This window comes from Marmota marmota, unplaced genomic scaffold, assembly GCF_001458135.2.
Source record: "Marmota marmota marmota unplaced genomic scaffold, marMar, whole genome shotgun sequence".
Classification (NCBI taxonomy): domain Eukaryota; kingdom Metazoa; phylum Chordata; class Mammalia; order Rodentia; family Sciuridae; genus Marmota; species Marmota marmota.
Window position 1 is genome coordinate 1906574 of NW_026000016.1, and position 27732 is coordinate 1934305.

General features: G+C 39.9%; 1 protein-coding gene across 1 annotated transcript in view; it reads left to right on the plus strand.

Moving 5' to 3' along the window:
- The window catches only part of St8sia6 (ST8 alpha-N-acetyl-neuraminide alpha-2,8-sialyltransferase 6), a 118964-nt gene that overhangs the window by 37445 nt on the left and 53787 nt on the right, over positions 1-27732 (plus strand). The window lies entirely within an intron of this gene.

The following is a 27732-nucleotide window of genomic DNA, read 5'->3' on the forward strand; positions in this document are numbered from 1 at the left end:
ATAGTAAATGATAAACTACTAGGCATAGTCGTTGATTATCATTATCAAATGTTATAGTTGAGCGCAATCAACCCACGCCTATAATCCCAGCGACTCGGGAGGCTGAGGCCAGAGGATCACAGGTTCAAAACTAGCTTCAGCAACTTAGTGAGGTACTTAGCAACTCTGTGAGACCCTGTCTCTAAATAAAAATATAAAAAGAGCTGGGGATGTGGCTCAGTGGGTAAGCACCCCTGGGTTCAGTCTCTGGTACCAAAAAAAAAAAAAAAAAAAAAGGTAAAATATATTATATATGTCTAATCAGTTGTATGTGCTTTGCTTTTATTTGAACTGGCAGCATAGTAGGTTTGTTTACACCAGTCTCACCACAGACCTGAGTGATACATTGCACTTTGACATTACAATGGCTACAATGTCACTCGGCAATGGGGATTTTTCATCTGAGTTATAATCTCATGGGATCGGCACTGTATATGTGGTCTGTTGTGACTGAAATTTCGTTCTGAGGCTCATGACTGTACTTCTCTTTACTCAAATGATGTCCTTGACCTTGATCTTTGTCAGAAAAGCTCATTATCATCTCCAAAACAGCCAAGACAAAGCTGCTGAATTTTTCTTCTGTGACCTTCCCTCATGCTTTGCTGGTCCATCCCACCATTGAAGTGGCCTGCTCTGATGCTGTTTTGACTGTGTCATGTCCTTATCACTCAGCACAGGTCTCCATAACTCTGTGTTTGAAGATTTTCCGTTGCAGAGTCTTGGCCTTGGGCCAAGCATGGCCTCTAGACTGGCAGTGTCAGCATCATAGGGGAAATAGGTAGAAATTCAGTTCCCAGGCCTCACCCCAGATGACTTCCTGAGAGCCTTTGGATGGACATCCTCACCCTGCAGATGGTTTTGATGCATGCCAAAGGCTGAGACCCACCCCATTGCCAAGCACTAGAAATGAGAGAGATGGAGTGGCACCAAACTTCATCAAGCTATGACACTCTAGCCTTTTTAACTTTATTCCCTTTTTGTGCATGGAACTTTATCTGTCTGACGAGAATCATTCTATATGTGGATTAGTGAATTTTGTGGAAAAAAAAATCAGGATCAAACAAGATTTTGGCATAAAGGACCATAGCTCTTTCATACTATGGCAGCCTGGCCCTGCCTGTATCCCCTCAGGTCTTACAGGGAGAGTGTTATAGACCAGCTGCCAACTGTGCATCCCGGGTCCCTCTGCTCCATGGCTCCTTCAATAGTGACTGACAAGAATTGGCTTTTAAAAGCCCCAGCTCTTAACTCAGGACACAGTGGTGCCTATCAGTAATGCCAGCAACTCCGGAGGCCAAAATAGGAGGATCGCAACTTGGAGGCTGGCCTCAGCAATTTAACAAGACCCTGTAAAAAAGAATTAGCTCTATGATAATATACCCCTGGGTTCAGTCCCCAGTACTGCAAAAAAGGGGAAAAAAAGCCAACTCTTTTACCACTTTGGAGAGGGGTCTCCAAGGATTTTTCTGACTGGCTCCCAGAACTCTCCAGATGGGTTTAACTCTAGTTGCTCAGTGAGCCACAGTAGTAACTCACTTGACAGTGCACATTTTATTACATGCATTTCCTTCTGTATGTATCTCTTTTAATTGCCTCCTGTTCTCCCTTTTAGTGGGGGAAGGATTTCCCTCCCCCCAGGGATTACAGGGACGTCCACACTGGAGAGATGTGATTAATGGCTATTTATTATTCTCATATACTCATAGTACAGGGGAGGAAGACATTGCATGTCACTTGGGGTCACATGGAGGTTGTGCTTGGAAGCAGAGTGAATATCCTCTCAGTTGTTCTTATCAGATATTTTGGTCACAGTGATGCAAAAGCTGACTAAAACAGCATCTCACCCTGGTTAAGATCTCAGTGAAAAGCAGGAGGTGAGGGTGATGGGGGAGAACATTGCTTCAAAGCACGAAGTTAGAAAGCAGAAGTCTAACCACTGTTGTATTTCTGACATTGGGGAATTTTATAATAACTGGCACATGATAGGTGCTCAGTTAATACCTGTGATCTCTGCTTCACTTTACTTATCTACAAAGGGCTTGGTAGAATACATATTGTTCTGAAGATGATTTCAGAGAGAGGTTTAAGATTCCCTTGAAGATTATTGCCCATGTATTTCAGGACCCATCACGGATGCCTGAATGCACAGGAACAAGTGATCTATTTTGGTGTGCCTAGCACAAAGGGTGGGAGGAACTGCCCCTTTTCTGTAAATGTCACGTTGTTCTAGGGATGCTGTCTGCTATTGTAGTCTCATCAGAGTGGTAGCAGAAGAGAAAGTAAGAGTGTCTAGAGACAATGCATGTAACAACCAAAAAGAGATTGAAAAAAATAGAGAAGACTACTATTGAAAAGATCACTCATTCATTTAAAAAATATATCTGGGGCACCTGTAATGTGTCTCATACAGTATGAGGTGTGCGGAAACCAGCAGATGCAAGGTCCCTGGTCTCATTCAGCTGCCAATCTAGTTGTAAAACATTAATTATTCTAGTTCAGGGAAATACTAATTACTGAACCCCAGGAATGTTCAGTTACGTACATAGGACTCTATGAGAACATATAAGAAGGGGATTCGAGATTTCCCTGAGGAAATTACTAGACTGGGGAACACAGGAGCTACCAGTTATAAATATGGTGATTTTTCTCATCTTCCCATTTATTTGTTGTATGTGGTTGGAATTTGTGGGATGGCTGTTTCAATTTCTGGTGCTGTTTCAATATTTCTGTCTAATTACTTGATAATTTGGCTTCATAATGTATCAGACACATATTTTCTGTTCCCCAGCATTCCCTGAGTATCTCCTTGGCTCTGGTGCTGCCAAATGAATGGCACCGATATTCTATTTAAAAATGCTCCTGTGCACATTTATTTTCTGTTGTGATGAGATTTTCATCATTTCCCAGTTGGTTTTATTCAAAGTGAAATTGCCACTGTCCATCATCCCTGTCTATCTAGTACGTATTGTTAAACAATTCCTCTATTTTCTATCATTCTCTTGCTCTTACCTTGCTTAATATTGCTCAGGATTTCCTGTTTAGCTTTTTTGGAAATTTTCGCATAATTCAGTTGACTTTAAGTGGTATTGGATCAATGAAAGCCAGGCGTTTCAGACGATTTTTAAGTACCATTGACCGTAAAGACATAGACATATCATCATCATTAAAGTAGAAGATAAATTGCTGCCCCTAAGAGTCAGTAAAAGAGGTTTTTTTACAGTCCATTTCACTAAGTGTTTAGACTGTGTATTACCTGATTAATCAATGTGTCATGAACCATGACAATGTCGATGTATTTTCGCTATTCTGTACAGGGACAGCGGTAAGAGAGGAGTGGAATTATTTAAGGCACTCTTTGCCATGGAGTAGTACATTATCAGGTTCATAATTAAAGGAGCTGTTGGCTGCCATGGGGTAAGGAGTAGATCAGGATTATGGGACTGAAAGGAATTTGCAAATGTTGTCTTTCTGACTCAAAGTAATTGGATCTGACTTGCTCAATCCTGTCCTATAAACCAATTCTTAATTACTTATGGGGAGGTGCTTTAGGCAAAATGCTAGCCAAGAGCATAAATTCATTAATTAGAGGAATAAAAATGGTATCTCATAAAAGTTTTAGAATAGTTGACTTTCAAACGTGAGCTTTCCCCTGCAAGATATTTTAACTTTTTTTTTTAATATGCATCAAGTTTTTCCTCTTGCAGCATGATTGAATACTATTTCTGTTAGCTTCTGTTGATTAAAAGTGAGATGAGGGTGTGGTATCATAGGTGCTCTACTTTTTATGTAAGTAGATTTAAGATTGAAATTATCTATATGCATGGAATTATAAATTCTAGACTATCATAATAAATAAGAAACTCTGTAACATATCCTATAATAAATCTGAAAAGGAGTGTTTCAAGCAAATCTTTGCAGAGCCTTTAAAATCTCCACTTACTTTGAAGACCATGTACCAATGGAAAATGTTCATTCCTTAAAGGCAATAAAATTAATTTTAAGACTTGTTCTAACTCTGTAGGTATCCTTTTATTTCTAAGATCTCACTTATTCAGGGCTGAGATAATTGGACAATTTATATACACATTTTTTTTTTTTTTGTATACCCAGTAGAAACTCAGGTCAATTAAACTACATAGGGTAGTTTGTACTTTATTGAGTGTTATATCTCCAGGTCCCCTGGAATAAGGACGCTGGGATGGGGATCTATCTCAGTAGGAAGTGCCTTCAACAACCATGCCCAGGAGAGAAGCAGGATTTACAGGGGGAAGGTGGACCGTAGTATAGTTGCAACAGGGGACACTGCCAGTTCCTCGGAGAGCTGTGAAGCTGGAATGGCCCTTGTGCTGAGTTGTGGTAAAGGTCTGGCATTGATCAGGCATGGCATGCAGCTGCCTAGCAGACAGTGTCACCTTGGAAGGGGCAGCTCCTTCCATGGAGGACACCTGCTGGGGAAGAACCCAGTGTGAGCTATTGTTGTACAAACTCCCAGCAGCTGGAAAAATGAATGTCCCAGTCTTGAAGGAGGGGTCTGTGTGGCATGCCACGGACGTCTCTACTTGTGTCATCTCAAACTTCATGGCACCTAAATTGTCTCCAGGAAGTATCCGTCTATATGGATGGATTCCCTGGATGATGCCTATAGGGAGTTTCTGGGGGATGATCATAAGCAATACAAATATTCACATATTCACCAAAATAGAAAAGCGTACTTTGTCTCTCATAAAGCATTTCAGAGTTTTCAGTCTTTGAAGTTATATTTTTTAAAAATGTAACTATCATGGTTATCATCTGAATACCTCATTCTTATCTGATTGGAAAAATCTGTGTGTTTAAGACTTGCCAGGTGGAAAAACTCTTAACAACATGAAATTCTGATGACATAAATGCAAATGAAAATACAGGGAAACAGCTTTTAGGTTAGCACGGCTGCAGGATCTCAGTTTCAGATAGGGTAGGTGGACAGATAAAGCAAGTATAAGAAGGATATGTACAAAACAGTGGCCCAATATTGTAAGACTGAAAAAAAGCTCAGGAATACAGTGAACCTTTGATTTTTTTTTTCTTTTTGTTTATTTTCTTTTTGGTATTGGAGATGGGACCCAGAAGTGCTTCACCACTAAGCTATATCCCTAGCCTTTTTTATTTTTTATTCCAAGACAGGGTCTCTCTAAGTTGCTGGCCTTGAACTTTCGATCCATCTGCCTCAGCCTCCAAGTTGCTGGGATTACAGGCAAGCACCACTGTGCCTGGCCTGATGTTTTTAGATAGTCAGATTTTAAGCAAAAACAGGAGAGGGATATGTTCATTGCTTGGGGCAGATTGGGTATTCTTCCCTGTTGGTGGGGAAATGAGAACTGTCTGTTCGCTTCTGTTTCAAACTTGCTTTTCGAAGACATTGATCTTCAAGGAAATTTAGCACAGAAGAAGAGGGAATAGAAATCCTAGACAGTAAAAAAGAGCTAGTTAGAGTCACTCCACTTTATGTAATTTCGTTGCTTCAGATGGAGACAAATTATCTGCCAGGTACTGACTATTCTTTACAAGTAGAATTGGATACTCACTACTGGTGGTCTTTAAGGAATCAGAGGAGAGGGGAAAGAAAACCACAAAAAAGGAACAGATGTTACTTTGACACTTAACGAGAGGGACAAATGTTATTTTTGACACTGAGAGGGAGGATGAAGATGTATTCTGAAGTCACAAATTGGTGTGCTTGACTTAAATCACTAGGAACAATTAGGAGGGAAAACAATAAGATGCCTTAGATTTGAACTCTTATTTTGCTGTATTTACTGAATGATTATGATCGTGTCAAATAACCTCTTACCAGAGTGATCCAATTCAGAATTGTCAGTTACGTTATTTATAATCCTATTTACTATTTTTGTTTTTCACTTTCCCACACCTTCCAGGTACTCAAATTTGACAAATGCTGAAAGAATTCTCTGGCTTACACCTGGACTGTCTAGTGCAACCCCTCCCCCCAACTCCCTTCCGTTAACTACTCACTCACACCTGTGTTCTTTATTATTTTTGACTGACAACCAATTTTTCCAAGTCTGTCCCCTTCTAAGCCTTTCAAGTTCTATCTTTTTTCTATTAATTCTCTGTCAATTCCCTCCATGTACAAAGAGCCCAGGTCCAGTCTGGCTGAGCCCTTTCTCCTTGGGAGATAAGTGAAGTGGGAACAAATGGAGAATTGGAGGGAGGTAATTATGGGCTTCTTCTGGCAGCCCAGAGGAGTGGGGGAGAAGCTGAGATGCATTTCATTCCTGCAGTGAGCATCCAGGTATGTGCCTGGTGGAGAAACCCAGCAGGAACCCAACAGACAAAGCCCTGCCCTCTTGAGTTCATTGTGATTAGTATGAAAGAAGCAGAAAGAAAATGCTGAGGATGGATGAGGGTGTATGGGGGGGAGGGGGTCAGCCTTAGATGGGGTGGAGGAAAAGCCACTTTCAGGGGCTGACCTTTGAGTTAAGATCTGAAGGACAAAAAGGAATGTTTCAGGCGGAGGGAACAGCCAGGACATAAGTCCCTGAGCTTGACATGTTTGAAAAGCAGAAAGAAGAGGGCCTGGAGAGCAAAGGGAAAAAGAGTAAAAGTGATCCAGCAAGTCAGATTATGAGGTAGGCTGTGAGCCTTGCTGAGGACTTTTGAGTTTTATTCCAATAATATTCCAGTGAAATTGCTGATGGGTTTTGAACAAGGGAAGCTCCAAAATGATTCAAGTGTTGAAAGATGACTGGGATTTCTGCACAGGAATGCACAGTGGTAAGGCAAGAATGTAAGCAGAAAAACTAGTTAGGACACTGTGGCTGCTCTCCAGACAAAGGCTGATGTGCCTTGGACCAGGGCGACAGGGTAGAGATAAAAAAAAGTGGATGGATTGGAGGCAGAATAGCCACAAGCCTGGATTTGGGGGGGAGGGGAGGGCGGCCGGGAGTCAAGGATAATAAATTTTGGGGTTGAGCTGTTCCTTGTCATCCATGGAGATAGGGAAGGGTGGAAAAGGGAGAAGGAAGTCAAGGGTTATGTCTGAGTTGGCTACATTTGACAAGACTATTAGACACCCAACTGGAAATGTCAGGGAGGCATTTGGAGTGTATAAATGGATCTGGAGGTCAAGGGAGAGGTTAGAGCTGCACAGATAAATTTGGGTGTCATCACCAGAGGAGAGTATTCGAAGCCAGGAAATAGGATGAGCTCACTTAGCACTAGAAATAGCTGGAGAAGAGGGTCCAGCAACAAGTTGTAGGGTTGTCCAACACTTAGTGGTTTGGAAAGACACGCAGGAGCTGGCAAAGGAGAGGGAGAAGGAGTAACTGAAGGAGTAACTACTGAAAGCCAGAAGAGGGAGCTCTGTTGCATCCAGTAAGAGGTGGGTTTTCAGGGAAAAGTAATCATCTGGATCAACTTTTGTGGAAATATGGAGAAAGATGAGAAGAGAGAAGTATCCTTGAACTTGGAGCATTGGGGCGGGGGCTGCTGATGAATTTGAGGCAAGCAGTTTTAGCCAGATTCTATTGTTCTGATGTGTACATAAATTGTTGAGGAAGGGGAGGCACTGATTTTAGATGACTCTTTTTGGAGAACTGGCATTTCAAAGCAAAAAAGAAAGATGAGTTGGGGGGTGGGGAGGGATTATGGATTCAAAACAGGAGTGTGAAGGATATTGAAAAGGACAACCCCCAGCACAGGGAAAAGACAACTGTCTGACATGGAGGAAGAGGGAGGAGGAAGGCAATCATTAATTCTCTCCCTGTAACAATGGGTCCCAAGGGGAAAATAGCAGACTTCCATCCCTTTCCTGGTTCAATCCCAGCATCTCCACCAAAAGCAAAGATTCATCCCTTCCCAACAGTCATGAAGGAGGAGGCAATACTGAAACGCTGGGCCTTGGACTTTTACCCTTTCCCATTGCTGATGATGAGTCCCAGAAGGAGAAAAGTAAGTAGTAAAGCTCTGGGTAACATGGGTCTCAGAGGAAGAAGATACACAGTGAGCTCGGGCCGAGTTCTGAGCTTTCATTCCTTCCCAGTAACAATAAGTTTTGGAGTTTTTACAACTTTTTTTCCTGACTTCCCAAACCGACATATTCTGCTTGAGTCTCCAGTGATTAATTCACTCTCATTGTAGCCTATAAAACTCAGAGTCCTTCTGTAACTGGCAGCCGTTTTCTACCCAGAAAGTGAGCCCCTCCAGGGCCTGATTGATTGACTCCACTGCAGAAGAAAGGAAAGCTTGCTGATCCCTGTGAGGTCTGCTTCACTCCTGGTTATTTGTGTTTTCATAATGATGCTGAAACCATGTTGGTTATTTTTGCTTACAGAGCATGTTTATAGCTCGGGAGAATGATTCCGGGGAGAGGGAGGTTGATGATAGGTAGAGAAGAGATGGGCAGGTCTGTGATGGTAAGAAGGTGGGAAGGGCCAGGGTCCCCAGAACTGATTAGGGTTAACTGATTTTTGATGGGAGCAGGGACATTTTTTTTTCCATTGTAATTTATGAAATGGTTATGGACTGAATTGGTATCCTCCAAACTCATATTGAGACTGTAATCTCCAAAGTAAATATATTTGGAGACGGAGTCTTTAGGGAGTTAAACTTGAAGGAGGTCATAAAGGGTCTTGATCCAATAAAGCTGATATCATTATAAGAAGAGGAAGGCACCAGAAATTTCTCCCTTGTTCATGCATAAGGACCCAGAGAGAAGGTGCCCATCTGCAAGAGACAGCCTCACCAAAACCCAACGGCCAAGTCACCTTGATCTTGGACTTTCAGTCTCTAGAACTGTGAGAGAAAATACGTTTCAGTTTCCTAAGTCATTCATCCTGTGATGTGTTGTTATGGCAGCCCCAGCCAACTAACTGAGGCACGGAAGCCAAGGAGGATTTTAGACAGAAGGGAAGGATCATGGAAGTGTCACCCTCTGTGAGCTTCTGTTTTCTCCATTATATAAGATAAAGTCATCAGCTGAGAGTTAGTGTGGAATGGTGGATAGGGAAATTAGAAGGAGAGAAGAGAAGAAAAACAAACAATTTGATTGAGGAGTATGGGATCTATTCAGGAAACATAGTAGGGTTGCCAGGTGTCATTAAAGCCTGTTTGAAGTTCATAGTGCTGAATTTATAGTGAATCATTCAGGAGAATTTGACTTTATTTTTTTGTTCAATGAAATAATACGAGAAAACTTCCCAGACTTGAAGAATGAGACAGAATCCCAAATCTGAGAAGCCTACAGGATGCCAAACATGCAAAATCATAAGAGAACCACACCTAGACACATTATAATGAAGATGCCCAACATACAGNCTCACTCCAGTAAGATTGGCAGCCATTATGAAGTCAAACAACAACAAGTGCTGGCGAGCATGTGGGGAAAAGGGTACACTTGTACATTGCTGGTGGGACTGCAAATTGGTGCGGCCAATTTGGAAAGCAGTATGGAGATTTCTTAGAAAGCTGGGAATGGAACCACCATTTGACCCAGCTGTTCCCCTTCTCGGTCTATTCCCTAAAGACCTAAAAAGAGCATACTACAGGGACACTGCTACATCGATGTTCATAGCAGCACAATTCACAATAGCAAGAATGTGGAACCAACCTAGATGCCCTTCAATAGACAAATGGATAAAAAAAATGTGGCATTTATACACAATGGAGTATTACTCCGCATTAAAAAATGACAAAATCATAGAATTTGCAGGGAAATGGATGGCATTAGAGCAGATTATGCTAAGTGAAGCTAGCCAATCCCTAAAAAACAAATGCCAAATGTCTTCTTTGATATAAGGAGAGTAACTAAGACCAGAGTAGGGAGGAAGAGCATGAGAAGAAGATTAACATTAAACAGGGATGAGAGGTGGGAGGGAAAGGGAGAGAGAAGGGAAATTGCATGGAAATGGAAGGAGACCCTCACGGTTATACAAAATTACATACAAGAGGAAGTGAGGGGAAAGGGAAAAAAAAGAACAAGGAGGAGAAATGTATTACAGTAGATGGGGTAGAGAGAGAAGAGGGGAGGGGCGGGGATAGTAGAGGATAGGAAAGGCAGCAGAATACAACAGACACTAGTATGGCAATATGTAAATCAGTGGATGTGTAACCGATGTGATTCTGCAATCTGTATACGGGGTAAAAATGGGAGTTCATAACCCACTTGAATCAAAATGGGAAATACGATATATCAAGAACTAAGTAATGTTTTGAACAACCAACAATAAAAATTAAAAAAAAAAAATGGTTGATTCTGCTTATTTTAGCCCCTGGCCAACTCTGTGGCCAACTACCTTGCAAAATTGTCAGTGCTTCCACGTAGGACAATGCTTAAGTGAGAAATTTCAGAGTGTAACACTGTGTAAGGAGGGTATTTGATATTTTCCAAATGCCAACAATAATTTGATGGAAAAGGCATCAAAGAACTATCATTTTATTATACTTTTAAAATTTGTTCTAATTAGTTATACATGCCAGCAGAATGCATTTTGACATATTGTCCATAAATGGAGCACAGCTTCTCCTTCCTCTGGCTGTACGAGATACAGAATCACATCAGTCATGCAATCTTACATGTACGTAGGGTAATAATGTCTGACTTATTCCACTTTCCTTCCCACTCTCACACCCCTTCCCTCCCCTCACTCACCTCTGCTGTACCCAAAGTTCTTCCATTCTTTCCTAGCCCCCACCTTTATGAATCACCATCTGCATATCAGAGAAAACATTTGACCTTTGTTTTTTGTGGCGATTGGCTTATTTTGCTTAGCATACTATTCTCCAGCTCCATTCATTTCCCTGAAAATGCCATAATTTCATTCTTCTTTAAGACTGAATAATATTCCACTATGTATATATACCACCTTTTCTTTATCCATTCATCTGTTGAAAGGCACCTAGGTTGGTTCCATAGTTTAGCTATTGTGAATTGAGCTGCTGTAAACATTGATGTGGCTGCATCACTGTAGTATGCTGATTTTAAGTCCTTTGTGTATATGCTGAAGAGTGAGATGGCTGGGTCAAATGGTGGTTCTATTCAAATTTTCTGAGGAATCTCCAGACTGTTTTTCAGAGTGGTTGTACTAATTTGCAGTCCGACCAGCAATATATGAGTGTGCCTTTCCCCCACATCATCACTAGCAGTTATTGTTGCTTGAATTCTTGATAATTGCCATTCTGACAGGAGTGAGATAGAATCTTAGTTTTGATTTGCATTTCTCTCATTGCTAGAGATGTTGAACATTTTTTCATTTATTTGTTGACCAATTGTACTTCTTCTTCTGGGAAGTATCTGTTCAGTTCCTTAGCCCATTTATTTATTTGTTTATTTGGTGTTAAGTTTTTTGAGTTCTTTATATATACTGGCGATAAGTGCTCTATCTGAGGTGTGTGTGGTAAAGATTTTCTCCCATTCTGTAGGCTCTCTCTTCACATTATTATTTCCTTTGTTGAGAAGAAGCTTTTTAGTTTGAATCTATCCTATTTATTGATTCTTGATTTTACTTCTTGTACTTGAGGAGTCTTTTTAAGGAAGTCAAGTCCTAATCCAACATGATGGAGATTTGGGCCTACTTTTTCTTCTATTAGGTGTAAAGTCTTCTGTTCTAGTGCCTAAGTCTTTGATCTACTTTGAGTTGAGTTAGAACTATTATTTTAATTTCAGGAATCTTAAGCAAAGAGTTACAGGAACTCTGAAGAAAAATATGGACTGCATGTACTTTTATATCCAGAATTGCTCAGGCAGAATGAGTATGTGATAAGACTTGTAAATTCTTAATTACATTCAATTGTATCTAATCAAGAGATTTTAAAAAGTTGAGAAAATATATATTACTTCTGGGAGAAAAGTAGAGAGTTACGGACAAAAAGATAATAAGTAGTTGAAATAGAGAGAAGTATTCAATGTATTCAATGCCTAAGGGGGGAAAAAAACTTCACAGCTGCAATAAAAGTTATCATTCTGAATATTCTATTTCTTGAATTAAAAAATTTATTCTGTCTTTGATTAGAGGTGGGAAAAGTGTGGTCTTAGATACCAGAGTGCTAACATTTTATTTGCTTATCTCAAATTCTCTTATATTAACATGCGCTTATATTGACTATTGGCCCATTCTGTAAGCCTCTGTAAGAGGCCTGTATATCAGGAAAACACAGGTTCAGATAAAATGGGAACACCTTCATGCAGCCATTTTGATGTAGTGGTGACTGGTTCCCAAGGCTCAGAGAGGCCTTTCCTTCAGGGGATAGTCAATGAGTCCTCCCTGAAGCCAATCCCAGTGCTCAGCCTTGTTAGTTTGCACTATCTCCTCCACCTATTGGCCAACACTTGATTGCAAGAATGGTATGTTTTTTTGTTGTTGTTGTTTTGTTTATTTTTTGTTTTTGTTCTTTTTAGTTATACACGACAGTAGAATGTTTTTTGACATATCATACATACACATGAATATAACGTCCCATTCTTGTGGTTGTACATGATGTGGAGTTACAATGGTCATTTATTCATATATGAACATAGGAAAGGTATGTCTGATTCATTCTACTGTCTTTCCATTTTCATTCCCCCGGATCCTGCCCAATTCTGTGAACCTCCCTCCCCCAACCTATGTGAGTCAGCATACACATATCAGAGAGAACAAAGAGAACATTTGGTCTTTGTTTTTTTGGGGGGATTGGCTTATTTCACTTAGCATGATAGTCTCCAATTTTATCCATTTACCAGCAAATGCCATAATTTCATTCTTCTTTAAAGCCAAGTAATATTCCATTGAATATATATATCACAGTTTCTTTATCCATTCATCTATTGATGGGTGTCTAGGTTGGTTCCACAATTTAGCTATTGTGAATTGAGCTGCTATAACATTGATGTGGCTGTGTCACTATAATATGCTGATTTTAAGTCCTTTGAGTACAGACCAAGGAGTGGGATAGCTGGGTCAAATGGTGGTTCCATTCCAAGTTTTCTAAGGTATCTCCATACTGCTTTTAATAATGCTTGCACCAATTTGCAGTCTCACCAGCAATGTACAAGTGAACCTTTTCCCCCACATCCCTGCCAACATTTATTGTTACTTGTGTTCTTAATAATTGAAGAATGGTATGGTTTTATGATCAGAGGAAGGTTCAAGGGGGTCCTGGAGAGGGGACCCTCAACTCAAAATGAGTGGGATTCTTGACAAATGTTACAGAAAAGAATTTGAGCACATGCTAGATGGAGGTACAGGTATAGACTTATTTAGGAAAACAAGGCTTACACACTGGAAAGGAAAGAGAGAGTGTGGGGGCTATCTTGAGAGTAAGAAGCAAGGCCTTGGCCTAAGTTTTTAACATTTATAGAGCAACAGTATCTAGGGCCTGAACTAGAGGTGGAGTAAGGGCAGGATTATATAATTTTGTGCCAATTTCCTTTGTGCTGGGCAGTGTCCTCACATCATGCTACTTCCTATAGGCAAGAACGTGGCTGTAATGATGCAGGCTGGGTTGTCAGCATTTGCTCATTTCACATTTCAGCTGTTCGTGGGCATCTCCTACATTCCAACTGTCGGTGGGCACTTTCCTTTTGAGATGCAGTGTATTTTTCTTATATCTCCAAATTCCTGTATCTCATTTTGAGGAGCCCCTCTTTGATCAAAATTTGGGACCTGCTTCATAATTAGTTCTACTTTAGAGCCTTTGATTGAGTTAATAATTTTTTTTTTTTTGAGCCCCAATCAAGGGGGAGAGGGATTGGCTTGGCTAGTCGGTGGGTGAATGGGACAGGATGAGGCTCTGGGAGACCAGTCATGGGGTGGGGAGAGCAGATGTTTTCTAGGGCAATAAGATCCAAAATACTGGTCATGTGAGGTTGGTCACAGTGATTGCTAACCTTGGCCAAGAGACATCTTCAGAGGTGAAAACTGAGAAGGCAAAAGGCAAAAAGGTGAAAGTTGAGACTTGGGTAGGCATGGGCAGGTTGGGGAGGCAAGAAGAACCACTGCAGAGAGAGCTTAAATGGTTGCATTACTCTAAACAGGCAAGCTGTGTCTCTTTTTTGGTTTTGCTTAAAGGCAACAGGGTTGGGAGTGGGGGCAGAAAAAAACATTCCTTAAAAGCATTTTTGAAATGCAAATATGTTCATTGTGAGGTGTGATACATTAAAAGCTCATTACAGCTCAGTGCCATGCATGATCCTGCTCACAAAGGCTAGTCTTTCAAATAAATAAGAAATGGGACTCTGAATTGGTTAAAGAGCAAGAACAGATAGATACCTTCCAGGTAGTAGGTGCTTTAGAGGGAAAACCTGAGAGGTCTTGGAAGAGAGGTCTTTCAGGTGAATGGAGACAGTTCCTGGACTCCGCCAAGTTAAAATGGGAGAGAGAGCAAAGCAAAAAAGGAAGAACTTGAACAAAAATATTCATAACAAGACAAAGCAGCTCAGATTTAACTAGATTCAGATAATTCCAAATTGTAAGTGAAATAACAGCAGGACATTTTATCATCTGGGAAATTGTGAATAAGTAGATGAGAGATTAATACACTATAATGTAATCAAGAGTTCAATTTTGTTGAGTAGGTTTATTGCTCCTGAGTCGCCTGAAATGACACTTGATTGACTGTACTTCTCAGAACCTAACACCACATTCAAGTAATTTTATTCCCTCTTTTCAAAGATTATTACTTTGGGCTGTTTCCTTGTTGAATTTCATCTGTAATTATATTGCTTCATCATGTGATTGATAGGTCTCATGGGATGCTCTCCTAACCTTTCCTAATTATAGTTTACCTAAGCACAGTAAATTTAGTTAGGCAGTTCTCTTATACATTCATCAAATATTAATAGGGATATTTGAATAACATCATTTAAAATACAGTAAAATCTCAATTAAATAGAATGAACAGATATTGCATTCATCTTGTTAACTGAATCTTATAATTAACTGTGGGTTAATCGGAGGATTCTTTTGCTTCTCATTCTTCCTGTTGACTTTTTTTTCTAAGATGTTATATTCTATTTTTCAGCCTGACCCCCCTCAGAATTTACTTTTCCCTGGATGATTTTCGATATTGCAGACCTCAGGTTTAGTTTTTCATTTATTTTTTTTCATTCATTTGTTTGAATTTATTAGAAGGGAACTAACAGATAAGGAAGAAATTCATTCCAGAGACAGATATGGAAACAATAAACTAGTGAACCAAGGGCAAACCCCAGAAGTTGGTTTAAAAAAAAATGCTAGGTAATAGTTTCTTTTTTTTTTCATCATTGTCTTATAAAATGTAGGTCATAGGGAAAAAAAGGTTGATCGACAGCAAGATTCTGGTGGACTTCCTGTAAACCACATGAAGTAACTTGATTCCCTCTTGGCATTCCAGAATTTTAAAAATCATCCTTTTTTGACAGAACTTTTGGCCTCATTTCATGTTTATAAAATTGCCACTGAAAGACAAGTTATCCCCTGGCTATTTATTTATTTATTTTGTGACATTCCCTTCTTGCCATTTTATTTCAGATTTAAGGTACCCTTAAATGTTTGGACATGACTCCTGAGAGACTGTTTTGCCCTGATCTTTGTTCTGAGGATGCTAATCTGATCTCCACAAAGAAGCCCCAAAGAGCCTTTAAAAGATGTGAAAACGTTTACCAGTTCTGAATGATAAAGGGTCGAGTTAGGATTTTGTTCACTGCTCTGGTGTGCTGGGCAGCCCATTTTTGTAGTGTTTAGGTTTTCGTGATGTATAATTTCCCAGGAGCCTCCACGCTGATTTAGGCCGCCTCCCCAAATTGGCTGTCAGCCTTGGATTGTTTTAATTGGTTCACTTTTCTCTGCTTTCCTGGCCGGAAATGGACACACCATCCTATTAAACTTTATTCATTGATTTGTTTTTCAAAGAAGTTTCCATAAAATCCTTTATAGGAAGTTCCCAGTTTTTTAACATAATGATTTTCTGAAAATGAATATCAAAGCGAATGTATAAAGTTAAGCTATAGACTTACAGATTATGAGAGAGTTTTCACTCTGAAATGATTACACTTATTTAAAAAATAATAGTTATTGGTCAAAACTTCAAGCATTTGTTTAAAAAAAAAAAGTAAGAAAACCTCTTTTTTGATACTAGGGATTGAACCCAGGGATGCTTTATTTACATGGAGCTACATGCTCAGCCCTTCTTATCCTTTATTTATTTATTTTTATTTTGTGGTAAGGCCTTGTGAAGTTGTTTAGGTCCTTGCTAAGTTGCTGAGGCTGGCCCTGTACTTGGAATTCTCCTGCCTCATCCTTTTAGCCACTGGGATTACAGGTGTGCACCATTGCACCTGGCTAAGTATTTAAATTCTTGAGTGTTAAAGTGGCTGTAGGGCTCTCTCCACAGTAATATCACATTTGATATGGGTAAAAGATATCATCTCATTAAAATTCCTATATAAATACTAAAGAAAGACATTCAGGAAGATCTTAGAAGATGGAGAGACCTCCCGTGTTCTTGGATAAGCAGAATTAATAGTGTCAAAATGGCTATGCCATCAAAAGCACTACACAGATTCAAATGCAACTCCCATAAAAGTTCCAATGATGTCCTTCATAGAAATAGAAAAAGGAGTCATGAAATTCATTTGGAAAAATAAGAGGCTCATAAGAGCCAAAGCAATCCTTAGTGAGAAAAGTGAAGCAGGAGGTATCACAATACCAGATCTTAAATTATAATACAGAACTATAGTAACAAAAACAACTTGGTACTTGCACCAAAAACAGGCAAGAAGAGCAATGGAACTGAATAGAAGACCTAGAGACAAGCTCACATGAATACAGTTACCACATACTAGAGAAAGTCCCCCAAAACATACATTGGAGAAAAGAGCCTCTTTAACAAATGGTGCTGGGAAAACTGAAAATCCATACATAATAGAATGAAATTTAACTCCTATCTCTCACCCTGCATAAAACTCAAAAGTGGATCAAAGACCTAGGAATTAGACCAGAAACCTTGCACACACTAAAGGAGAACGTAGGCCCAACACTTCAACATATTATTAGCTCAGGAACCCACATCTTTAACAAGACTCCTAAAGCTGTAGAAGTAAAATAAAAAATCAATAATCAATTGGATGGCATCAAACTAAAAAGCCTCTTTACAAGAAAGGAAACAATTAAAAGCTAGAAGAGAGAACCTACAGAAAGAGAGTAAATCTTTGCCACTTGACCTTAGATAGGATGCTAATTTCCAAGGATATACAAGGAACTCAAAAAACTTAACACTAAAAATGCAAATAACTCAATCAATAAATGGGCAAAGGGACTGAACAAGCACTTTATAGAAGAAGAAATACAAATGATCTACAAATATATGAAAAAAATATTCAACATCTCTAGCAATTAGAGAAATGTAAATTAAAACTACATGGAGAGTTCATCTCACTCAGAATGGCAATTATCAAGAACACAAGTAACCGGGCTGGAGTTGTGGCTCAGTGGTAAAGCACTCACCTAGCATGTGCAAGGCGAGCACCACATAAAAATAAATAAATAAAATAAAGGTACTGTGTCCAATTACAACTAAAAAAATATTAAAAAAAGAATACACGAAACAATAAATATTAGTGAGGATGTGGAGAATGCTCATACTTTGTTGGTGGGACTGCAAATTGGTGCAATCTCTCTCTATAAAGCAGTATGTCCATATATAAAAACATCACAGTGAATTCCACCATTGTGTACATCCACAAGAATGGGGTCCTAATTAGAATAAGATATACTCCATGCTTGCATAATATGTGAAAACGGATTCTACTATCCAAACTAAAAAAGAAAATTAAAAATTAAAAAAAAAAATTCTATCTCAAAATGTACTTCTGTGGGAGTGAAGAAATATTTAGTTGTCAGAAAAAAAATTATTCATTTATTTGGTTGTGAAGTTACTGGGTGTGATGACATGTTTAATATGGACACTTAGACATTGATATAACTGACGTTGAAAGACTTTTCCAGAATTTGCACCCTTTGATGTTTTGCAGAAGCAACCAGCATCTTCTGGCTGTCTGTCATGGAGTTTGTCCACTTCAGGGCTGCATTTACTGGGCTGGATCCAGTGCTGAGCCTGACTAAAGATTTTAGCCTTGATGGAGGCTGCTTTATGTTCCCCATAGCAGAGCTTTTGGGAGTCTGAGCTGTGCATCTGAGTTAGAAAAGCAATTATGTTAAGTGTTCTCAGTACATAAGTCTCCTCTTATATTATTTCTTTTGTTGAGCTTTTTATCACAGAAAAAAACACACAATACTTACTGACGTGATGGAGCTCATTTTACTCTTGTAATTTTCCAAGTATTTCATTGTTTTTTCTACTCACACTTCACTTCTCGATAGGACAGCTCTCACATTTCTGGTTTATGAAGTCTTACTATAAATGATTAAGAAAAAGACAATCAGGGACTCGATCCATGACACCTTAAAGACCTTGTTACTCAAAGTGTGACCCTTGGTCCAGTGGACTGATACCACCTGAGCTTGTTAGAAATGCTACATATTAGGCCTCACCCCAGCTCTACTGAACCACCATCTGTATTTTAATAAATTTTCCAGGAGATTCACAGGCATGTGGCAGTTGGAGAAATGCTGCTTCAACAGGCATGCCAAAGCAATAACTACCCCCACTGCAGGGACTTCTGCTTCTGAACACTGCATATGAAGTGGACTCTCCTTTCCAGTCTCTGTGCAGAACATTCTATGCATTATCTTTTCACATCTTGCATCACATCCATCCAAGAGCAGGCATTATCCCCATTTTGCACATGAGGATGCTGAAAGCCTAGAAAGGTTAAATAATTTTTCTAAGGTTAATCATCTAGTGTGTAGTGAAGTAGAGATTTGAATTATTGCCTTTCTGCCACTAAAGTTTATCTTCCTGACCAGTGTCCTCTGTTTACTGGATAAAAAAAAAAATGTTTTCAGCCTTCTCATTTAGGGTGGCAAAAGATAACTTTTTATAAAAAGGTAAAACCAAGACTCTGATGTAGATGTGAAAATGAATACTTTAAAAAGATTTTATGTGACTTATCAATGAAGAAATTGGTAGGTGTTATCACCAGTTTGAGGGACGATCTACAGAACAGACACATTTGTAGATCAAGAGTATTTTGACAAATGTGCAAAAGGGGGTGAAACACATTTTTTCTTGGTGTGTGTGTGTGTGTGTGTGCGCATATGTATGAGTTGTCTTGCCACTGGACATAATTCATTTGCATGCCTATAAAAAAGAATTATTTTGCATTGCTATTGTTATCTACAATGTACAGAACTGAAAAATTGCTCTGTTAAGGAAAAAAATTATTCATGACCCTTGTTAAAATGGTAAGGAAGATTTTATTCAGGACTGTCGAGACAGATATTACTGAAATGGGTTTTTGCAGGAGATGAGAGTAGGCTCAACTCCAAATATAAGCTAAAGTAGAAATTTAGAGCTAATGAGCAGGGGGTGGGGTGGGGGGGTTCAGTGGATGGAAATTTACTAAGAGGAAACTTCAGGGGTGAGAGGGGATTCTGTCTAGACTGACATGATAGGATTTTTTTTTTTTTTTTTTTGCTGAAGGCAGCCTGTAATGATCAGATGTCACTTAGAGAGGTGGGCCATGAAGATTTTGATTAGATAATGAGGATTATCAGATAGCAAAGGTAGGGATTCTGACTAAAGTGACTTAGCAGGGGAATTGATAAAATTGGGTTCTTGAGGACATGCCCAATAATAGGAACTAGTTGAAAAGACCTGAGTAGAGTTTGGTCAAGGAGAGAATCAGCTCCCATAGAATCAGTTAACCTGGAGGAGCAGGTGGTTCTCTAGACAATGAAATAGTTCTCCACCCAAGAGCAAGTTTTCTCTGTAAGAGGAGGCAGAATATCACAGTGGTTAAGAACACAGAACCATAGTATATGGCTTCAAAACCACTCCATGTCTAACTAGGAGAGTGACTTTGGGGATGTCTTTTAATCTTCTGGCGCCTTATTTTCCTCATCTATAAAATGAACCTAGCACCTAACTTGTATGCTCATTGTGAAGAGTAAATGAGATGTTATATTTGTAAAGTGCTTAGCACAGTATGTGGTACCTGCAACCATCCCATCTATGTTGTTATTATGACTTTCATTCTGAACCATAAGAGAATGTTTGCATCAGAGACTGTGGATATTGTTATTAAAAATATACACATTTGGGCTGGGGATGTGGCTCAAGCGGTAGCGTGCTCGCCTGGCATGCGTGCGGCCCAGGTTGGATCCTTAGCACCACATACAAACAAAGATGTTGTCTCCGCTGAAAACTAAAAAAAAATAAATATTAAAATTTTCTCTCTCTCTCTCTCTTTAAAAAAATATACACAGTATATCAATGATTTCCAAACATAAATACACTAAAGAAAGATTAAACAATCTTGGCTGTATAGAATAAGAAAAAAGTTTGTTTTAAAAAAGACTTAATTTGTTAGCTCTGAAATTACTGTGAGATATGGTGTGATGGGAAGGTAAAGAAGAAGAAAAGAAAAAAATCACAGAAAGAGCCTTAGAGACATCACACTGAGAGCCAGGTGTGATGGTGCAGGCCTATAATCCTGGCAGCTGGGAGGAAGGGAGGGAGGAAGGTAGATCATACTGGAGATACATTCCACCTTGACTCTGCCCTTCCAAGTCTGCCTTAAGCACCCAAGGAGCTCACATTCTGGACCAGTGAGACATGGCTGCTCCAAAGTTTGTCACTTGTTCCCAATCTGCTCCGATTTTATTTTTTCTCTACTTTGCTAAAGATGATTTCGAAATTTAGGATCTCACTCTTGTCATCTAGATTTGAAGTTTTCATACATCCTTATATCAAAACTTGTCCTGGGTCACTGGGTTCAATCGTCAGCACCACATATAAATAAATAAATAATAAAAAAGGTACATCAACAACTAAAAAATATTTAAACAACAATAACAACAACAACAAAACCTTGTCCTTTTGGTAACCTTGCTTAGGCCTACTTGGGGAACTTGGCATTTGCTGACTGCCCCAAAGGTCTCACACCTAGGCCAGGTCCCTCTGCTCCTCTTTGGGGCAAGCTGTGGAGTGGAAGGGGACTGAAATTCCCAAGAGGCTCCACTCTGTTAGGTTTGTTATTGTAAATCCTTCCTTTAAAGTTACAGAGATGGGCAGTGATGGGGTTAAAGATGTGAGAGAACATTTTGTGCTTCATCCGGTAAGTTTGCTTTGTTTAGATCACATACCTCTTTGAGTTATCTGACTCTGATCCTATGGGAGCTATTTGACAACTCTAAGTTGTGGTTAACTGATAGCAATGCAAAATAATTCTTGTCTGTAATTATGCAAATGATGCTGTATCTGGTAGAGAGCCAAAACTGATCAGGGGAGGCAAAAGCCAGTTTTTGCCTCCATTTGCAAATTTATCTCAATATTACTGATTTATAAATGTGTTGGAGCTTTAGATTTTTCTTTTTACTAGTTCCCTTATTATGAGCAAAGTAAAATTCTTAATACATATTCATTATCTGTATGAGAGTTACGATTTTACATTTTTGAAAACTCCACAATAGTAGGGGGCAAGGATGCCTTATGGTAACTGATTTAATAGTAGAGAGCTAGTTCATTAATCTTCATCAAGGTTAACTGGAAAAAAGAAAAAAAAAAAACAGATAAAATCCAAGTAAGCAGAGATTATCTGCAGAATATTTTACAATTTAAGTTGCTAGCAATGTTCCCATATAAAAGAATTGAAATTCTATGTGGTCATTTTAAAAGCAATTCCCATATCTTCAATTAAATGACAAGACACCAAAACACAGATTCATGGTTTCTTGAAATTAATGATTAAGGAAAATAGCTCGCTTTCCTTCTGCACACTCAGATCGTACCTGTATGTTCACTTGTCTGTCCTCCCTGGCTGGCTGTTTGCTCCAAGGCCACAGTGACCTGGTCTTGCACATGACTCTCTCTCTAGTATCTTCCCCTCTCTCTGGCACACGAGTGACTAAATAAAGAAGCAATACAGGATCTACCCCTCGTCTTTGGAGGTGCCAAGATCTGATTTTGTCGGTTTCTGGGTCTAATGGGTATTTCTAAGGCTGTGAGGATGATTTAGAAACTAGAATATTACTTTGTCGATTAAAGAGAGTAATCAAACTAGACAGTGGTCTAGTTTGCTTGCTGAGCTTGGAATCAAAGCAGGGGTAATCACTATGGCATCTGTCCTGGGGACACCTTGGCCTGCCACATGCCTCTTTGGGGATGAGGTGGGGGCGGGGTTTCTGTTGGTGGTCTGGACATTTTGAGGGCTGTTCAAATGTTTCTCTGGAATGAAGAAGGAGTCTGAGAAGTATATGGAAAGCATTTCTTTTCTTTAGGCTTTCTTATTTAGGAAATATGCCTTGAGTATTAATACATTCACTCTTCAGAGAATAAGATTGATTTGGCTTTAAGCTTTACATTTAGATTTACAATCCAGTTTTGTCCCTATTATGGTCACCAGAAATAGAATTTGGATGTTCTTGAAACTCCTTAGTCACTTGTATGCAGATTTTTCCTTGAGATGTTTTACTTGGCCAGGGGACTGATTGCAGGATTGCATGATTACAGGTCATACTCAGAAGGTGACATTAATTCTGTTTCAGAGGTCTTTGTGGATGATCACTAAGTACTGACGACATTATTTTGTAGGGATTGAATAACTTGTTTCCTTTGAGAGAGATTCTTTGTGTTACCAGAGTTTTAATTTTTATTATTTTGTAATGGCCAATGTTGTCTCTAAGTATCTTGCTTTTCTGTGAAATCTTGCCAGCTGGTATTGTAAAGTGATCGCTTTCAACTGAAGAATGACTTATAAAGATAGATTTTTTTTTTTAAAAACCACAGCATCCACACAGATAACAGTGAGAGCAGAAAAGCTTGTTTTTGTGTGTCTTTTCCTCCCAATCTTATTAAAGATTTTTTTCCCCCCTGACATACTGAAGTGATGAAAATGTGCCTGAAGGCTTGGTTGCCAAAACCAAACAAATAAATTCTATAATTAAATAATAAAAGCAGTCAGAATCCATAATATAAGACTTGCAGGGAATGGAAAAAAGAGGAATTTGTACCATTTAATGATTAGCAAACTGTCAGTGAACTCAGTCAGGGGACAGATGGTGGATGGCTTTGCCCGTCCTACTAAGGAATGGAGAGCATGGTTGCAAGAATGATGGGGGCTGTGGGGGACCTTGGGGAAGGGAAATGACATGATCAAACACACACCTGAGACAGCTCACCTTGGGGCATTGAGGATAGAAATGAAGGGAAAAGAGGTAGGTTGCATTGTGAATGAGAGGCAAGGCAAGAGATAGATTAGCAGAGTGAATTTGTGTTATTTCGCTTTTTGTCACTGGGACCAAAATACCTGATAAGAACCATTTAGAAAAGGAAAACGTTTATTTGGGGCTCACAGTTTCAGAGGTCTCAGTCCATGGTCAGCCAACTCCATTACTCTGGGCCTGAGGTAAGGCAGAACATAATAGTGGAAGAGTGTGGCAGAGGAAAGCTACTCAGGTTGTGGTGACCTAGAAGCAGAGAGAGAGAGAGAGGTGGGGAGGGGAGAGGGAGGGAGAAGAAGAGGGAGCAAGGGGGGAGAGAGAGATGGAGTGCCAGTAATCCAGGGACAAGATATAGCTTCCAGGGGCATGCCCCCAGTGACCTACTTCCTCCATCCATGCTCTACATGCCTGTAGTCACCATGCACTACCATTCAGCTATCAGTGAATTAATCCAATAAATAGGTTAATCTACTGATGAGGTCAGAACCCTAATCATGGCTTAAAAGCCCTACTTCTGACCCTTGCTGCATTGGGGATCATGCTTTCAACACATGAGCTAAGCCATAATGGAATTATCTTGCCTTAGATTTTGAAATGGTAGAAAATTGAGCATAAGAAGAAGACCGGAGTAGGGAGAGTGTAGAGGTCCAGTTCAGAGAAGGGCCTGACCTCAGTGCAGACAGAGGATGGGTAGCAGGTAGATTATCCTTATTTGAGAGGGGAGACACTTCTTTCTCTGATATGGAAGTTCAGGATGACTGACTGCTGAAGATTCATTCACACCCAGAAGCGTCATGTTTCTCTGACACAGGAAGTATGATTAAATGAGAAGTTGGGACAGCAGAGAATATGGGCGAACGCAATAGAATTATGAAGGTATCGGGTAGCCATTGAGAGAACTGGGATTTGGAATCATTATTTAAGGTATACAAAAGGCCTAACAATTTGGACACCATTTATCAAGACACCAGCCCATCCACCTGTCTGATATTTTTCTAGAAGCTGTCAGGGTCAGGCATGCAAATATCTTATGCCAGAAGCCATCTTGTACCATGACTGCATATTTGCAAGGTGGATGTGAGAGGATTTCAATGAACTGGGAGTTGAGAGTATGGTAAGATGCAAGGAATGCTACACATGGGCAGGCAGGGAAGTTTGCACAGTGACACGTGGCAGAGATCAGGATCCCATAGTGGAACAACTAAGGAAGCAATGGTCGAACAGTTATAGCTGCTCTGGGAGGCTTCAGGTGCTAACCTGCTCTATCTCCCTAGCAGATCTCCAGCAGGAGGACCACTGTCCCTTCCATGACCTGTCCTTTTGGGAGACACTCTCACTGTAGGATTTGGCAGTGCATATATGAGCTGATCTTTTTCTCTGGCTTAGCTAATTTGGCAAGTTTTAAGAAAGTTTTTTTTTTTTTTAAACCAGAAAATTGGAATGAAGCAGAAAATTTAAAAGAAAAGAAAAATGTCTTACTTCCAGCCTACTTAGTATAGTCCCAGGGTTTTGGTTGGTTAGAGTATACCTGGTAGCACTCCTGAGTCCTGTTCTAGTTTCTCTCCCAGCACTCAACTGCTCAGACCACTGACTTGAGCTAGTTTAAGCAGGGGGAGGTGGAGAGGATCCCTCTCCATTCATATCTTGGACTTCTATTTGAAAAGAGCTTCCTGGCAGCAGTTTGTGATGGGCCCCACCTCTGTGAAAGCATCTTGGACCCTTTCGAGTTTGTTTAGTCAGCATTCTCTAGAGGAACAGAATCCACAGGAAGTATAATTATAAAAAGGGGGCTTCTTAGGTTGGCTTATGCGACTAGAAGCTGGATAGTCCACAATGCTGTCTGTGGGCTGGAGAGCTGCACGAATCAGTAGCTGCACAGTCCAAGAGGCTGCAGCCCCCAAACAAGAGGGATCAATGGTGCTACCCTAGCTCAAGACCAAAGGCTTCTGGAGAATCACTGTTAGAGTCAGCTTTGGAAGGGTGAAAAAGCAAGAGTCTGATATCCTCAGATGATTGCACCAGCAATCCAGAAACCATTCATGAAGAATGGAGCTTGCATCTGCTGCTACTTCCTTCTTCTTCCAACTTTTATTCCATTCAAGCCATCATCCTATTGGACAGTGCTGCCCATGCTTTGGAAGGGTCTCCATTTTAATTGGCTATCCCACATGCCAATCATTCCTAAACATACCCTCACTGACACACGCATAAGCTTGTTAATCCTTGGCATCTCTTAATCCAATCAAGTCGACAATTCAAGCTAACCATTACAGAGTTCTTTCTGATGTCCAGCCCTTTTGGATGGGCCATTCTGACCTGATCTCTGGTAACCCTTCCTAGGGTTACTGATCAGCCCACCCTTGTCCTGTGGCAACCTCTGTACAACTCTGATTCTGAGTCTTTGGAGTTCCTACTTTCATGTCAGTCAACTTCTGTGGCCTTTGATTTGACTGAGAGACATTCCCCAAACAGAAATTAAAGGGAATTTACCCTAATGTCTTCCTCTGCAGAGTGTGCCAACCTCTCAAGTGGCATCCATCCGCCCACAGGTCCTGTCTTTTTCCAGCTCAGAACTGAGTAGTTTTCTTTTTCTTGAGCACGTTTGAATGACTTCAGATGAAAAGGAAGAAAACTCTGAAGATTATGAAAGAAAAGGAGACAAGAGAGGCACAGAAAGCAAATAAACTATAAAGGGCTTCCCTGTGCGTTCCTCTCATTATAAAATGACTTCCTATAGATATGGGCAGTTTCCAAACTCAGTGGTACTAACAATGATTGACTCAAGGGAGGAACACTATAATGAATTTAGAAGAATGAGAACACAAAATTTATTGATTGATTTTTGTGTGTCAGTTGTTTTTACACACCTCCTATTTAATCTCTTTGCTTTATGGAGGAGGAATTTTAAAAAGGCAACCATTAAGCTGAAAGGCTAATAAGGTCAGAGTGGAACCCAGATGCAAGGCTGGCCCCACCGAGGGAGTTGTCTTCTCCCCATGACTGCATTCTGTCATCTCCACTTTTACCCCAGGTACTCTTATTTTGCTTTCCATGTATCCCCTCCATTTTTTAGTTGGGCAAACCTATTTTGAGTTTTTATAAAGGAAGATACTCTCCAATTTAAGGAAAGGTATAGAAGACATAATTACATTGGTGCCTGGTTGTCACAGCTTCACAATCTAATATTATAAAGCCATCATAATTCAAAGCACTGCTAGCTTGGTAATTCACTTCATTAATGGTGCTGCCTGAATAAAACATAGAGCAAATTAGAAATAAACAAATCCTTGGAAAGTATTATAATATATCCAGAAAGCACAAAAGGTGAGGCATATAGACAGAAGGAGAGAGAGAGAGAGGAAGAAAGTGGTGGGGAAAGAAATCATAACAGGATTAAGAGGGATTTTGTGAGCCCATATGTACACTGACCCAATATTTTTAGAAAGCATTTCTGAGAAATATTGGAGAATTAATTATGAACCTGTCTTGTTTATATCTTTACCTTTATACCTCCCTCTCCCTCACCTCCCACGTGCAATATACTATGAGAAATTGCCTGCCTTACCTCCAGAATAGATCTCATGTTTGCCTACTTCTCTTCTTTCTGATGAACACAGGTGTGGTGCAGTCTCCAGTGCATACCTATATCAGGTTTTCTTCTCTGGGCACGCAGAAAGGTTGCTTTTTTTCTGTTTCTCACCTTGCCATCATATGGGGCATTGGTTCTGGCCAATGATACATCTTACCTCTGGGCCCAGACATTCAGATTCAGGGTCAGACCTTCTAGCACTTTGTCCTTCCACAGCAATTATTGAAGCATATTGTTAAAACAAAGATATAGCAAGACTGAAATAATTTGAGTCCATGTGTTAGAGCCAATAGAACACATATAGCTATATAGAATGATTTATGATGAAGAATTCGCTCTGATTATGGAGACAAAGAAGCTCCATGATGAGCTGTGTGCAAATCAGAGACCCTGGAAGGCTGATGGTGTGTAGTTCAGGCCAAATCCCTGTGAACAAAGGGGGCCACTGGTGGAAATTCCATTCTGGCTCCAAAGACCCAAGAATCGTCTGGCATAAGTCCCAGTCTAGATCTCACAGCCTGAGAACCAGAATCACCGATATTGGAGGACAAGAGAAGTTGTATGTCCCAACTCCAGAAAAGAGAGTGAATTTATCCTTCCTTCTCTCTTGTTCTATCTGGCCCTCAATGGACTGGGGTGATGCCCACCTGCATTGGTGAAGGTGATACTGTATTTTATGAGCTCCTGCTTGTCTGAGGCACGGTGTCAGGTGTTTTACAATGCTTTGTGTAGGATGTATACATCATGGCAATAACACTGTGAAGTGAGGACCATTATCTTTGCATTAGAGACGCAGAAACCTATTCA